The sequence below is a fragment of the Daktulosphaira vitifoliae genome, unplaced genomic scaffold, assembly GCF_025091365.1.
Source record: "Daktulosphaira vitifoliae isolate Bord-2020 unplaced genomic scaffold, ASM2509136v1 Scaffold_3, whole genome shotgun sequence".
Lineage (NCBI taxonomy): Eukaryota > Metazoa > Arthropoda > Insecta > Hemiptera > Phylloxeridae > Daktulosphaira > Daktulosphaira vitifoliae.
Window position 1 is genome coordinate 29611613 of NW_026099574.1, and position 17920 is coordinate 29629532.

A 17920-nucleotide genomic window follows, 5' to 3' on the forward strand; every position below is an offset into this window, starting at 1 on the left:
TTTGAACGAGTGTTTTAAAAGCTATTAGCACTTTTATACTAGTACAAGAGGAGTAATGGGGGCCTGTTTCTTTTTATCTCTGGACATTTATAAATCAATTTTCTCGTCATAGTATAGAAATGTTAATATCTTTTAAATTACTCGTTCAAAAGTGATTATCGATCAATCATTTTCTTATTTTTAAGCAAGTTGAATATTTACGACGTTACAGTTCTATTTTGCCATGTTGTAAGTTGGTTCAATTTTAAGTTTATAATAAAGAATATACAACTGCTTATTTTATTATTAATTAAAGTGTTTTAAATAATAATAACTTCTGAAAAGAAAAAATAATTTTTTTAGAGATATTGCATAAGACATGGTAAGCGAATTTTATTGTATGTGTACTCCGCCTGCTTTACATACTCAGTCCAGTGTATTAAACTACTTCTAACTCTTCCAATATTTATCCTAAAGTTGTCATCAACCCATTAAATTTTTTATATAAAATATATTTTTATATAACATGGATATTTTAAAATTTCAAAAATATTTTAATTAAAAAAATAACTCAAAATATTCACTGGTTCAAAAATTAGTAACGATGTAAGAACATTGTGAGACTATCGGTAAATTGTTTTTATTTTGACAAAAATAATTATTATAAAATTGTATGGATGACATAACATAGATGTATAAAGTTCAATTATATATTCTATAAATGATATTTATTAGTATTTAATATATTATGATGTAATATGTCATACGTAACAAATATTATTTTCATAACTGAGGATTCAATAGAATATAATGATATTTTCACAAATTAAGTAAAATTTATTATTTTGGAAATTTAAATAGAATTATGAAAATATAATTGTTTATGAATTTTATATGTTGAAGTATAAGTACATATTGTTTCTTTATATCTCGAAATAAATATAGTATATTACATACGTCCCTATAATTTTGATTTTGTTGCAGTATCAAATAAAAAGAAATGGAATAAACAAACGTGGAAACCTTACTCAATGATTCTAATTATCTAAAATTATATATTAAAGATATGATATTATAGACCTATCTAACAGAACTCAATTTACTTATTTGCTTCATGTACATAATATGTGCATGAAGCACAAAGATATTTTTCCCAGCTTCTGTAAATAAATTAAAAATCTGAAATTTATATCAGAGTTTCTTCCATATAATCCCTAATATTATTCTCGATGGTATCTTTCATATCCTTGAGGATGAAATATGGGTTTTCCTAAAATTACTAATTTTGTCATCTTTCAGCAATTTCGGGGTAAAATGACGAAAACGATTATGAATTTTTATGACTAAAACTATTGTAAATGAGAAGAATATCGTATAAATTGAAAATATTTAAATAGGGAATTCGAAAAATTTATTATAGAAAAGTAATAGATTATTATCAATTACAGAATTAATGTTCCAAAATTAAACCAAAAAACACTAAAAATTATTTATAACCATAACAAAAATTAACGTGTTTTAGTTTAGTAAGTAAAAATTTGTATCACACGTTGTTTAATATTAGTAAGTATGTGCTGCCAAGTATGATTGATTTTGAGAAATACTGAATTCGTCATCTTTTATCATTTGTCAACTTACCCCATCTTACCTTATTAGTTTTAACAACGTCAAATTTTTTTGATCTTTCAATAAAAAATTCTCCGCTCTTACGGGACCGACTTTACTCAACAATAGGTCAAAAGATCACAAATCATATCTAGTCGAAGGTTTTGGCACGATTATTTGGGAAAAATCCCTCTCAATTCCCATAATAAAGAAATATGTCCCAAAAAGTTACAATTGTTATAAAACAGATGATATTAATTTTGTTGTTTCCTATATACATTGAAATAACTTTTTTTTATTAATACTGCTAAAACTTTTTTAAAAATAAACAAATCAAAATAATTTTTTTTTATAAATACCTTTGTATTTTTCTTTCATTAGGTATATATTTTTTGATAATCTAACCCTTTATTTGCTCACAAGGGAGGATTCAAAATTGTAAAAGTTAACTTTTTTAACTTAAGTGTGGAAAATATTCCGGAGATACAGTGTCTTTTTTATATATGTTAATTTCAAATTTATGTCACGTACAATCTTCTTTGTGTATTTGGCTGCTTAAGTTAAAAAATATGCTATTTTTGTGTTCAATTTTTATTTATTTTTTGTTTATTTTAAAATACTTTATAAGGGTTTATTAATGAATCAACCAATTTTAAGAAATTTACATGAATCTAACTTACATTAAATATATATTTTTAATTATTTTGATAAATTTACCGTCTAAAAATTATGAGAAGCTGCTTTGAATTTTTTAACTAGTTTAAATTGTCATTTTTAGTTAAAAATATTCTTGAAATGCACAGTGGCTGCTTTGGATTTATTATAGTTTTATACGCGCGGGGTACGAAGTTCAAACCCTCCCGTCAAAATAACTTTTATCATTTTTTTCTTAATTTCTTTTTGAATTGAAAAAAAAATACAAAATTCGTTTGATTTTTATCTCAATAGTTTATCTAATTTAAATCACTGTAGTCTCCCCTCATGAGAAAAATTTTCTTATTTATACTAAAACATTGTACTGTATGGTTTTTTTTGTGTCTGTTATTCATTTTTTCATCTTTTACTTGACCAATACGTCAAAGAACACTATTTTAATCTTGTTGAACTTATAAACATCAAATATTGAAATTTCCAATTTTCCAAATTTAAAATTGATTTTTATGAATTTTTATAATTTAAAAATTATGAACTTTTAAATACAATTTTATCTCTACTAGCAAGTTTAGAATTGAAATTATTAAATAGAAAATATTATATTGAATAAAAAATTGTATATTTAAAATTGATATGTGATAAGAAACTTAGATAATTAATAATAACAGTAAATTATGAGGAAAATTCAAAATTTCGTTAAAATCACTATTTTTTTGTATTTTTATTGTAAAAAATCATTTATTTAAAAGTATTAGTAATCGTTTTTATTTAATTCTTGATGATTAAATAATTATTTATATTCATATTCTGCACATAATACATTCTGGTTGTTATGTATTTTCTTAATTAAAATATATTTATTGTTTATTTATACGTAACCTTTTTAGTATTCTATACTAAAGATAAAATTATAAGTTATTAACAATTAATATTGATAATTTAGAACATAAAAATGCTTAGTTCATTGTTTTTTGTATTATAAAAAATAAGGAACTTTAAATTGATGAAATTTCCTGTTGGCTCAATATCTCAAAATTTAAAAAAAAACGAACGTAGCACTTATATGTTTGTAACAACAAGGGACACCTATTTTAGCCATTAAATTTTTGCCTCCTTCATATAAAAAATAGTTTTGGCACCCTGATTCATTACATACATTAAAAGTTGCTGCTTTAATGGAATTCATGTGTATCTTTTTCTTAAAGTAACTGAGTAGAAAAATTAAGGTTATTTAGTTTCAAATTTGGTAGTGTTTTAACAAAAGAATTAGACAAAAGTTTTTCGAGGAAAAATACATCATTTTTGCAAACTTTTTTCCTTATAAGTTATGAAGAAGATCCTATAAAAAATAAATCATCATTTGTCAAGTATATTTTATCAAAATCAACAGTAGTAAAAATTTTAATCACTCACTCCATAAATGTAAAAAACCATTGGTTAAATGTATAGTTTTTAAGAAACAGAAAAAAAATATTTTGCTAAATTATGATTAACGGCTATCATGTATTGCGGAGGGTAAATAACAATGTTTACAAGAATATACTTATAACTGAAAACAATCAGAATCTTATTTCTTAATCATTGACCTATATTTTTACATTGATTTAAAAATATTTTTATGGTTTTTTCAAAGTTTAATTGTGACATTTATAACCGTATTGTTCTGTATTTTATATTTTTAGTTAAACATTTATTATTATAATCATCATACGAATTATAGTTAAATGTTTATGGTACTTTTTGAAGTATTTTCTATTTGTTGAAATAATAATACAAATTTAATGGACTAGAAATAAAAAATGTAATTTACTTCAGTAAAATAGAAATTTGACGTCTGCATAAAATTTTTATTTGAAATTACTAAAAATATTAAAATATAAATGCAGAAAATAATATATCAGACATTGAACTTCTAGCTCATACACAGCAGTATAATACAACCAGAAGATACAAATTCTCGCCATTTCACTATACGTTTTTATTAAGTTGTGGGTAAAAATAACAATTTGTCATAGTAGACAAAACGCTAGTAACCCGTCTTCAGTATAAATTGCTAGTAATTTATAAAATTATTGTAAGCGAAGTGAATCATTTTTTAGTATTTATGATCATTAATAACATAATTAAGTACTAGTAATAACTAGATGTATTAAGTTGAATTAAGTCACGTACAAATGGTATGTTAATATATATTTTTAAACTGATATGATTATATAAAAATTTATCGTTAAATTTCGCATAAATTTATTTTTACCATTTGTCTTTAGTTGACGTGAAATGTAAATTCTTGTTTTTAATATCTGTAGTATCACATTTTAATACATGTAATAAATAATACATATACCTAATAAAAATATATCACTGTGACCACGCAAAATTTCTAAAGTTATAGAGAGAACTAAATGATATTGAAAATTTGCCAATATTTTATATTATTTAGGTATTCCGAATGGGTTAACTAGAAATATTAAGAATTTTAGTATTATTTTAGTAACATTCAGTGTAATAATTTAAGTGATATATTAGATAACTCTAAAGATAAAGTAAAAGAAGGGGTAAATCGTGTATTTATAAAATACAATGTGAAAGTTGTAATAAATTTTACGTAGGACAAACAAAAATTAACATTTAAAGAAAACTTCAGAAACATTAAAAACCAAGAAATAGATAATTCTCCTGTGGCTGAACATTTACTGATATATAATCACATCATTAAAACCATAAGACTATATGAAAACGTAAATAATTACAAAGAACTTAATATAAGGAAGGCAATAGAAATATTTAAATATAAGAATAATTCAATTGATTGATGGGATCTTGGCCCACTGAAAAACTCATTATTTAACTTGTTAAAACTGGCAGAATTTGATAATATTACTTAGTGATAAATTCACTTGGGGTATATATGGGTTTTTTTTTGGTTGAGGTGTCAGTATATGTTTAGCGCTGATAATGGTAAAATTGTTCCCGGAGTACGTATCCGCGTAGTTTATTCAATTATATCTAATTTGTCTATCACTGTAAACAATTTTATATTTAAATAGATGTATTTTACATATTCAACTGTAATTTTGGACTTTATACTCCAAATTATTGAACTAATATAAATTTTCAACAAAGGTTTTATCCTTCTACTTTCATCTTGCGATAATAACAATTATTAAAACTACTATTAACTACTTTTGTACTTTTAAATTATAGCAGTCTAAATAAAAAGAATATTAGTAGTTTTTACGAAAAATATGTGGCTTGGGTTACTATATATTAACTAAAATAATAATAATGTCTCTATAGGTTTGAATATGAGAGTTTGAATAGAATATTATAAATGATAGAAAAATAAAGTAATCTTTATGTTGTAACATAAAAAATATTGCGTTTGATTATCATTTTCTCTAACATCAATATGGCCACAAATACTAGCAAGTTAACTAAGTTTAGAACAGTTGTGTGGAGTCATGTTAGTATTATCTGGAGTAGAGTAGAAACTATATGAATTATTATCTTGACAGGAGATTCTTAATTATTTATAATGGTCACGCAGCAAACAGTATATAAACATAGAACTATGTCGGTTAGCTTTATAAAATGCTCCTAATTTATTTAATTTAGTTTATACTTTATTTTAAATTATCATTTTTTTTTTGTGTGTCATGCTTTAATTATGTACTTAAAACACTCAATTTAAAACCTTATAGATTTTCGGGTAATAAGGTTAAACTCATTATTTACCTTGATGTTTAAAATAAAAAAATATTAATCGATTTAATCATAATTAATTAAGTTCTTAGTCAAAATGAGTTAAGCAATGTTTTGAAAATGGAAGCTATAGTTATAGCTATAGTAGTGAAACTTTGGTTAAAAGTCATATATATTGAATACCTTTAATTTCCCTGTCGATAAGGGATAAGAATACTTCCACGACACCTCTGCCAGTCGCAAGAGACGACTAATGAGTTGCGTCAGGTGGACAACCAGCGTAAAATTTTGTCAAAAAGCATGAAGAAGATATTTTATTTTATAATTTCACGGGCAGAAGCCCTTTTTACAAATAATACAAGTACATAAATTAGGTTATTGTAACATAAAAAGATATATACTAAAAATATGTAAATTAATTATTAAACGTAAAGATAGAAATAAAAAATGAAAATGAATTTAATTATAAAACATAAAGAAAAATACAAATATTAAAATGAAAAGTTAGGGTCAACATTGGCATTAGTCATAAGACGCCTAAGTGGCTCATTTTTTGCATAATTAGTTAGGCAGTGAGGGACAACAAATGGAGCATTATTTCTTGTTGCGCGCTGAGGACTCTGAAACATATGAGGGACAACAGGCTCGGCGAATCAATATTACCATTTAATAAACCAATTAGGAAATTAATTCCAGCATTGCGCCTACGCTCAGCTAATGAGGATAGGCCAAGCAAATACGAGACAGGGGCATAATCGTGGTTTGGACAGACTATGTTGAGCGAGTAGCTGGCAAAGCGTAGGAACTTTCGCTGAACTCGCTCATACTGTAGCGAGCCCAAGGCAGTATAAGGATAAATACCTTATACTATATTATATTATAAATACCTCTAGTTAAACCATATAATATGATAACTATGAATAATAAACATATACTTTTCATATTTCCACGACAAAAAATTGGTTAAAAAGTATTTTTTCAGTGGGGTAATTGATTGTCCATGAAGAAATATTTTTCAGATATGATTGAATAATATTATTAAAAATTTTTCTTTTAGAGTATTTTGTGAAAACTTGATCTGTTGTTATTTAAAAATCAGATATTTATGTTTAAATGCAAAACAGTTAAAACCTTATTTTTGATCATAGTGAGTTTAAATAGTTTTGACTACCTCCAAAGAAATCTAACAATATTCGGGTTTTTCATAAATGTTTTACTTTGCTAGCAACAGTTTTAGAAAATCTGTTGCATGTTTTTACAAATCGTACGCTTATTGTGTTTTATGAAAACTATATTTTTCTAACTTGGTATTGCACAAAATTACAACTTACTATTTTAACTAAAGCTGAAGTCTTAAAGCATTTAAAAATTTAAATTTAAATTTAGGTATACTTTAAACGGACTCCAGTTCCTAGGAATTTTGATAACCTGCTCCTGATAATCATAATGTGACAATAATAATAATGCTATTTTGAAAATTAACGCGATGTTCTGTATAATAATGAGTTGAAAATTATTCATTTTTCAATAATTTTTTTTTTGTAGTAATTTATGTAATTATGGTACATAATTTTTTTTCTGTAACCACTCCCAAGTTAAAGCTCTCTCATAGAAGAAATGTCTAAATTCAACACTAAATATACGTGTTAATTTTTCTTAATATTGAACGTTATATACTTTGGGTGTTTCAGAATCAGGCCTAACAAATTTTTTAAAATGCTTTAAGTTCCAAACTTTGATTGCGACTATAGTGTTTTTCACTTTTACCATCTAAAATATTATTCTTTCTTATTACCAAGCCTTATCAACTATAAAATTTACTATTTATCTGAAAGGACTATAGTTTCAGTTGTTGAAAGGTAGTAACAATACATGTTAGAAAAAATATTGATGAAGTATACTTTATTATAGTCAATTATCTTTGTTAATTTATAAATCATAAATCAAGCCAGAAGAGTTCCTTAATATTTATGTTGTAAAATAATATATAATATACACATTGTTATACTCAGGGCCGTATCTAGAAGGGTGAGCACTGTATTACCCGGATGACACTAAAATATGAAACAATATAAATTATAATTTTTTTTTTCAAATAAACAAAACAATTTTTATTAAAAAAATAAAAAGACCAGGGGGGGCAGAAAAATTGGGTACTCTAATCGATTTAATACTTATACTTATATAGTAACAAATGTTGTAACTGTCCATATTTTAATTAAATATTTTTACTTTATATTAATTGTAAACTTTATGAAATCAAATGAGGCTTTAAGTATGATAGCAGATTAACTAGCTTATTTCAATTTATCTATTGTTGATATTAATAAAAAAGTTCATTATTGTTACTTTTTATTATTTTATCCATTCGTGATTAAATGGATGACCGTGAAAATATATACTACATTCTCCAACGTAGTAAAATTGTCTATACATATCGCCGTTGCTGAGCAACAAAATATTTTACTTTAACAATAATTTTTAGTAAAAATAAGTAATAAAACAGAAGAAACTTGGTTAATATGATTTTTATTAATAAAATTTTTTTTAAAATAATGTTTTAAATAAAATGATATTAAAGCGTTATTTTTAAAAATTACTAATTAGCAATCAAATATAACTTAAGTATGTTTTTTAGAGTTATTATTATTACTGATTTATTTAAGTTTTTAAAATGAAATTTTGTGATTTCGAAACGATTAATTGGAATAAAAAATCATATTGATAATTTATACTCTATTTACTCTTTTTATTAAAGTGTATTTCAATATTTTAGCTAACGCAATTGAAATGACTATACAACAAAAATAATTATAACCCTTGTGAAATGTACAATGTTTGTTTCTAATATTTATAAAGCTATTGAATGCAATGAAATAAAGTATAGTATAATATATAATGCTTTCAATATTTTGATGTTATTGGGCAGGCTAAACATGTAAATTATTAATTATTTTACTCATAAAAAATAAATTTATAAGATAAAAATAATATTAAACATTTGTAAAAAATAAAAATAAATAAATTGGGTTATAGATACAACAATGTAAAATGGAGGAAATTAAATGAAAATAAGTTAGAAAAATATATGTCACATTAACTTGATCGGCTTGAAAAATATCTTGAAATTCATGACCTTGGCGAGGTTTAACTTTAGTGAAATTAGAGAACACATAATATGTTTTGGTAACACTTCACTAAACATGTCTTACATAATCAGAAAAAAAATGGATGAAACTAGTCAAAGTTAGATTTTTTCAAAGTTGTGATGAATGGTTAATAATACCAGTTTTATACATGTAATCTATCGTAAATGGGAACATATATTTCGACAAAATTTTTTAATAATTTATCATTTTATTAATAGCCGAATTTATTTATTAATAATGTACCTAGTATTTTAACAATTGTTCAACAATGTTTTATACAAGTAATAAAGGCTTTAATAATATTTTAATGAATTGTATTTAAAGCATAAAATGTTTAAATTAAGTTTTTATTAAATAAACACAAATAATTAATTATAATTTTTTATAGTTTAAATTAAATAATTATTGTTTAATATTATTAATTGTTATTTATTTAATTCTAATAATGTAAATATTCTAACAAAAACTAATATAGTAATAAGGATTGAGCGTACTGAATTTGTTCTTCTCTTAAAACTGACCTAAAACTACAAGAAGGCATTTGAATTAAATTAATTGTTATAATGTATTCCATAAAGTAAAAAATTCCATTTGTGTTGAAATGCATAAAACTGAAACGGATCGTAAATCCAAGAAAAAAGTTAATCAAAATAGTTTTAGTTAGTTTGAATACGTTTCTGCAAAATACACAATATTTTTTGTCTTAAATAATTAAACATATGTTATGTTACTGTTATTTATTTATATAAATAATGTAAACAATAAAGTAAAATATTAATATTCCTGTTTTCAACTTTTGCATTTTAAAATCATAGAAGTATAGAAATATCAGTGACATTAAAAAAAAATGTTTTAAACAATTATTTCTGTTTGTCTAAGTATAGGAACTTTTACAAAAAATGCAATTATAAATTTACAATTCATATAATAATCACCTATTGTTTAATAGAAAATAAAATATTATAGACATGAATAGTTTTATTTATATAATTGATTATTTTTGTAACCCTTAGTAGTTAGTTAATTTTCCATCAATTTTTATTATGTTGTTATATGAATTTTTTTAAGACTAGTCGAATGTTTAGTTCACAGTAAATGACATGTGGACTCTTAAGAAAATAAGAAGAATTTTTCAGGAGTTATATTAAAATCTGTATTACGAATGTTAATATAATATTTTAATCACTTAAAAATTGTGGCAATGCAGCAGTCAAATATTTGTCATCAATGAACAATAAAGTAGTAAATTTTTATATATTTTTTAAAATTGAGTTTTCTTCAAAAATATTTTATGGAAAATATAATTATACAATTTTTCCCAATCATACTATTTGATTTTGATTATCTTATAAACATTTTATAATGCCGACAGAAAAAAGTTTATTAATGTAACTTTACTTACAAAAACTGCCAAATTTCACTGAAATATTTGCGTAATTACTGCATTTTTTGATAATTAATCAAATTGGAGTGACAAAGTATACTGCATCAACAAACATGTTATTTATTATTTTTTACTATTTCAAAGCAATTAGTTTACCGGTTTGATTTTAAACTAAGCTAAGACGGATAATAAAAACCCGCGTTTGACAAAATTGAGTTTGTTAAGTTTTGCAAAAAAAAGCTTGACAGCGTGAATAGTTAAAATGTTGATTTATATCTTGTGAACTACAAAATGCCTTGGTAACGTAAAAATAATTGTATTCAAAAGTTTAGGCGAAAATTTCGTTTGACTAACTGAAAGCGCGACCAAAGACCAGACCGAACAGCGGGTTTATCACGTGTTAAAGGTTTTCTCTTGTGACTTTCATGAATGGTCGTCGTTACCTAAAAGGCGTCGCAAGAGTGCGGTGTATATATTATTATTCAGAGTATATATTTGTTCATCTTACCTTTTTCATCTTATCCTTATCCCATTCAATTTACATTATTGTTTAACATTTTGTGTTAACATTAAGCACAGTTTACCGTTATACCCAACCATTGGATGGCATAAGATAATGACCCAGATGCTCAAAAGCTGACAGATTTCAAATGTATTATGATAATCGTGGACTTGGATTACATCAAAATTATTTGTTATAATGCGTTACAAGATTGCAAAGGACCTAATTTATTGTTTTTTATTACAAGAACTCATCTCACGTACTATCAATTTGAAGTTTTATTATCATACTAACGATTTAATACATGACTAGTTATATGACTAGTTTAAAAATATATTATTATATAGATAAATTGCTTTCTTTTAAGCTGTATTTAGTAAGTATGAAGATAAAAAATATAAACAATTAAATTGTACAAAGCATAAAAAATATTATTGAATGTAATAGATAAAATAATAGAAAAAGAAAATAACAATAAAAATGTAAGGTTTGAAGTGACAGATATTTTATCTAATTCATTAATATATTATTTAGTTCTAATATATAATAATATTTCAATTTTTAGTTGATGGATATAATAATATATGTGAATTAATTAAAGTTAGTATTAAGGATAAGTTATTTGCATTTTATAATCATATATAATAGTTGATATAGCACAATTTTCAAGATACTAAGAATATATTCAGTGTTAAATATGAGTGCTTTTTTAACACCTGTAAAATTTATGATAAATTTAATCGAGAGTTTTGTACTACGTTTTCCGGGAATTATAGCGTATTTTTTAGAAAAATTGAAAAATTTGAGTGTTTAACTTGGAATATTAGATTTTGATTATAATTTCTTTTTAACAATTTTCTTTTACTTTAAAAAATTATTCAACAATTCTTAAGAGTAAAAACATTTTGAAATATCTTAACAATAATTGATTTTTTTGATTGTCTTCCAAAGCTAGATTCTGTTACAATTCGCAATGCGAATATTGTAAATTATTATTTCTTCTTAACAAATACAACTATTTACAATAAAAGAATTATTTTTTTATTAAGCATTGACAATTTAATTTAAAAGAAAAAATATTAGTACAAACATTCAAACTATTAAAAATTGACCGGGGAAATAGCAATAATTCAGATATTTATAATATTACTAAATATATTTAAGAAAAATATGATCACATTTTAAAAATTAATTGTGTAAGGATTCTTACCCGACTCGTTACTCGAGTTTGAAGGATTGTATTATAATTGAGGCGGCCACCGTACATTACATAAAATAGAAGCTAGTAAGGACAATTTAAGTTAGTTCGAAGATTCAAAGTCGTTTTTTTTAAGAGGAGGCAAAACCCCCCTGTATGAATTATTCGATTTCAAAATGCGTGTCAGATTAAAGAAAATTTGTGTTGATCCATAAATTTTTCAAAAATGTATAGCAATTTAAAGTAGAAAATATAAAATTGCAAATTTTAACATAAATATACCATATGTTTTTTCACTACGGCAACCTTTTGCTTATAGAAATTATGTCGTCGGGACAAAGTTTTTTTTTAACTTATAGTACGTAATATAAGCTTTAATTTAATTTTTGTTTAAAGGATGCAGTATTTTCGGAACATTTTCAAAACTTAAATTGAAAAAAATTAATTGTTGTGCAAAAGTTGCTATATTGAATCTTCCTCCTTGTGGGCAAGTAAGGGGTCAGATTTTGAAAAAATCTATAATAAACGAAATGAAAATACCTAATCTGAGAAAAAGTAGTGCCAGGCACAAAAAAAAAAAAATTCATACATTATAAAATTAATACCTTCTTAGCTTTGTGTCAAAGCTAAAAAGTACTTTCAAAAAGACTGAATGTTTCCTACTATTGTATACTTCTACATATCGAACTTTAAAAAATGTATTATGTTTAATTTACCGATAAAGAAGTATATGTGTAAGTGACCCAAGTAAATCATTTTGACGAGGGTATAACGTGTATCATGAAAGTAAATAATATATATTTGCAATACTGCGCTTTTAAAACAATAAATAAACCCACGTTTTAGTTTTGCAAGAAATTTAAATTTTTTTAACATATTTCCAGATCTCTATGTGTAGTATTTTGTTAAGAAATATAATAATAATCAAATAATTCACCATGTTGAAATTTTAATTTTTTTTTTCATTTAGTTTTAATAATAATTTAGTTATTGATGGATGGTATTAAATAATTTGTGTGATAATTAATTTATTGATACAATTAAAATGATTATTTTTAAAAATAATTGTAAATACTTCGTAATCTAAAAAAACTGTAGTGTTGAACTATTTCAATGAAAAATAAATTCATTGTTGTAAAAATTTATATTATGTCATGATATATTATTTTATTGAGCTAATACTAATGTAATAATATTAATGTGAGTAGACATGTTTTAGTAAATAATATTAAAATGTTATTTATCTTAATATACAAGGTGGCCTATAATAACCTTTCACATTTTGTTTATAAATAACTTTTGTTCAAAAAAAGGTAGGGGAATGGTTAATCTGGTTCCAAATAACTAGACGATGTCTAATTATGTTTTATAAGTATAATGAATCTTACGTGAGTGCAATTCGTGAGTTTCGTAAAAATTTTAATCTTGACGGAAAAAGTGCGGTTCCATCGCGACCAACGGTGAATGTATGGATAAAAAAATTTTGAGAAAAGCGGTTATCAAGCCACCTTGTATAACTAATCATAAAACTTATTCAAAATAATGCTTTAGATATATTTTCTTAAATGTTTATCTGGTGATTTATTGAAAAAATGATAATGTTTTAATACTAAAACTTAAATAAACGTTTATAGCCATGGTATATGAACCGATATAATATGTTTTTTTTTTAGAAAGAGGTGGGTTTAAAACTTTCATACTAGGACAAATAAGTAATCATTTATATTTCTTTAAACAAAGCAATAGAATTAATTACGAAAGTTTTACATTCGAAGAATAAAAAAAAAAATTCATCTTTATCAGTAATTTTTGCTTGAATTCACGCCCGTAAAATAAAATGACCTCAATTTATACGGCTTCTTGAACTCTATCATTATTTCTTCCAAAATACAATATTTCCAATAGGTAAACTTTTATAGTACTAAAATATCTTTTAACTCATAAATTATTTGACATGAGAAAATTTTCTCTCTGTATAGGATATGATTTTTATCTTATTATTTTGCTTGTTATTTTCGTTTTTTATGATACATTTTATCAATACAATATAATGGACGGGCATAAAAATTAATTATACATATTATCATTCTTAAAATAACTGAATACTATTGTGTATTTATGTGTACAACTTATTTTCCTAAATATCTATAATTAATAGATTAATTCACACTGGATTGGGTTTATACGTGACTGTGAGTTTTGTAAAACTTGTAGTATCAAATCATACTAAATTTATAAAAAAGATTGTATTACACAATATAATGTATCAATTAGTAGTAAGATGTAGAGGCAGTTCTATAGAATCATCTCCAACCCAAAACACCGACTGGTATTACACCAAGTGGAGTACACCAAGTTGTAAATAATTCTTTGTTTTTAAATATTTTTATTAAATTTTAATGTGATTTCTAAAAAAATGACATTTAAGTTATAAAACAGTTAGAATCTTATGAATGTGTTAAAGCCTTCGTGGATATTATATCATTTAGAATATTTTTAGATTTATTTTTGTTTTCAGTTCCCTTACTTGTATTAGAGCCCGTCTTTGGAACGATAGTTAAGGGTTGTAACTATATGTCGGTTTAGGTTTTTTTCTGATTATTTTTCTATCGGTTCATAAACAATAATATCAATATGATTATTTTTTTGTTATTGTTAGTGTTATTATCATGTTGTTATTGAGAGCGAATGTTTCCTTTAATTAGTGATTTATAATAGTGTTTATAATATAATAGAATTTTATAATAGTGATTGTTATCAAATATTTTTTCTGTATTTATTTTTGTTGTAGTTTTCAACAATCCTGATATTATAAAATAACAGCATGACAATAAGGAAAAATAATCATATTGACATTATTAGCTATCATACAATTACAGATATATGGACAATCAGAATATAATCTAAACTGACAGTATACTTACAACCTTTGGCACGTTAATATCCTTCCGATGATGGATTTTACTTTGAGTTTGAAAAGTCAGCATGAAACTAAAGCCATAGATATGTCTATAAATGCTCTAAATAAGTTATATTTTTTTAAAAGCATGCATTAAAATAAAATTATATAAAGTGAAAAATAAATGAAATATTACTATATACTTCTTCTGCAGTATTCAATCTAATGATTGGTTTGCAGTAACTTTCATGTTTTCTATCACTAGCCTTGTTCTTCAACCCTGGATATGAATTACATTCTTGGTCTTCTATTATCTATTACTATATTATCATGATTTAATTATATTTGCTTATGTACTATATATACTTTTACTTTATTTGGTATACGACTGTGAATAATTTATGAGCGTATGATACAGTAAACGAATATGTTTGTGTAGAATTAATATTGTAATAATGGAAATTGTCTAAGACTTTTTAGAACCCAACCCAACCGTCGGCTTATGTCATTTGCTATATGAAATAATAATTTAGTATTTATAAAGGCTATTCATAGTTCTTAGTAAATACATAAAATGTCGACATTATCAAATCCTAAAATTGATTTTTAAATCATTTTATGAACTTGAGTTTTATATTTCCTATTTTATTCTTAATATTTCCTAAAAAAAAACTGAAAGTTTTTTTTTCATTATTTAGACAAATGTCTAAGACATTGATTATTTATGAAATTAAACAATGATAATTTTATTAAAACATATATTCTGTGACAAGATAAAATTACAAATTAAAATGAATAGGTGGTATATATTTGATGTGTTTATTATGTTTATTTTTTTCTGTTAAAAAAGGTAGACTAATTGAAAATTTAATAGACACCAACTTTTAATTATAATTTTGAGAACAGTATTGCTTTAGTGTAGCAGTAAACCACACCTATTTTTTGTTTTGTTTTTATTATTGTTCATGTTAGTTAAATATTTCTACTTCTAGTAATTTATACTGGAAAATCCATTTGGTTTTATTATTTTTTGTATTTAAATCTTGCAAGAGTAATAGAAAATACTACTTTAATACTTCTTTTATTTAAAATTCACAAAAAATGGTTTACTAAGATATGTGTGCTGGTAACGTTTTATTAAAAATATCACAAGATTTATATATATTGAAAAAATAACATGTATGACAAATTTTTTTTCAGACAAAAATAAAAGTTTTATAATAGATGTGCAGAGATAGTTTAAATTTCAATAAAATATATACAATCATACTATTTTTTACAAAAAAAAATATCTAACTTTTATATTAATTTTTGAAGTAATATGGCTAGTCACTTCAACTAAAAATAAAAAATCGCAATTTAATTAATGAAATAAAATAAATAACACCAAATTAAGAGTTAATGATAAAGAAAACTGAAATTAATTTTAATTTTATATGATTTACCAAATGACATCGCAACATTTGTTTGTCCTTTGAGGTGTTTATTTCATTTTGATAACTCAGAAACTCTTTTAAAATAACGACTATTTTAACTTCAGCTATATACGGGTCTGTAGTAATCAAAGTGAAATTAAGTTCATAAAACTTTTATTACTTTATTGTGTACTTCACAAGCGTAAAATTATTAAACATTTTATTAGGTAAAAAAAAAAATGGTTTATATTATATTAGCTACAAAATTTTACTTAATATTTTAAACTACTAACATTTCTGTTCCTTTCAGATTTTAGAACGAACTATTTCCATAATTAATGGAATAATGTATTTATTTAAATTATAGTTCACATAAATATTTAAAATTTATCTTTTTAATCTCCCGTTAAATTACTTAGTGTAAGGTAAGTTTTTTGTACACAAATTTTTTATCTTTCCGATTAAATAAAATGTTTCTTGTAAACAATGTCTAATACTGAGCTTTTCTTTTTCTTTTTAATATAATCATAATATAAATATGTGTAATTAGACATTTTTATTAGACTGGTAGGTATTTTGTTATACATTTAAGTGTACTTAGGATTTTTTCATGAGTAAGAAGCATATGCAAATTCGGCGTGGGATTGAGTGCTAAGATTCTCCAAAAATGTTGAAAATTATATATCACGTTATATAAAAATATTATTTTAGAAGGAAAGGGAAATTATCAGTTGCTTCCAAATTTTATTCTTATTTCTATAGTGGTTAGGGGAATATATATATATGAAAGAGTTTTTACAACTTAACTAAAATATGACCGTATTATTACAACATAAATATTTGGGCAGACCTAGTAAAAATTTCAGATTTTAAATCAAAAAACGCTTGAGGTAATGAAGGATTTTGATGAAATTTTTAAACTCTCATGAATGATCAACTTTGATTCTTTTGACATAATGTATTTTATGTTATAAATAAAATATAAAATAGCTTTTAGATTTATTATGACGATTAAAAAAGTATTCTATACAAGTATGATTATTAAAAACTATATATATAAAACTATACAAAACTTTTTCTGTTTTAATTAATAATGTTGTCAATTGGTTTTAGACAAAAAGCCATATTACTGTGTTTTTAAACTTTATAAAATAGAAAAATAGCTTACATTTTTAGTATTAAGCTATTTGAAGAAAAAATATATTTTTTGAGTTGTAGTAACTCAAAAAAATAAATATAAAATTAAATTTTTATAATTACTACGATTAAAATTATGTCATAAAATTTGTTACTGGTTAGTCTTGTATGGGCATGATAATGATTGAGTTACTATGTATTTATTGAATAAAATGATATAATATAACTTTCTCTCAGGGTGTGAGAACGAGGTTTTTATGAGAAGATGTAAAATATAGAAAAATAAAGTGATGTTT

General features: G+C 23.7%; 1 protein-coding gene across 4 annotated transcripts in view; it reads right to left on the bottom strand.

Annotated features, from left to right (window-relative positions):
* Positions 1 to 10865, bottom strand: part of LOC126903020 (tachykinin-like peptides receptor 86C) — an 85741-nt gene extending 74876 nt beyond the window's left edge. For all 4 annotated transcript variants that reach the window (XR_007703402.1, XM_050680918.1, XM_050680917.1 and 1 more), the window contains exon 1: positions 10492 to 10865. The gene's annotated coding sequence lies outside the window, so the exon portion shown is untranslated. The remainder of the gene's footprint in view (positions 1 to 10491) is intronic.
* Positions 10866 to 17920: the final 7055 nt, after the last annotated feature.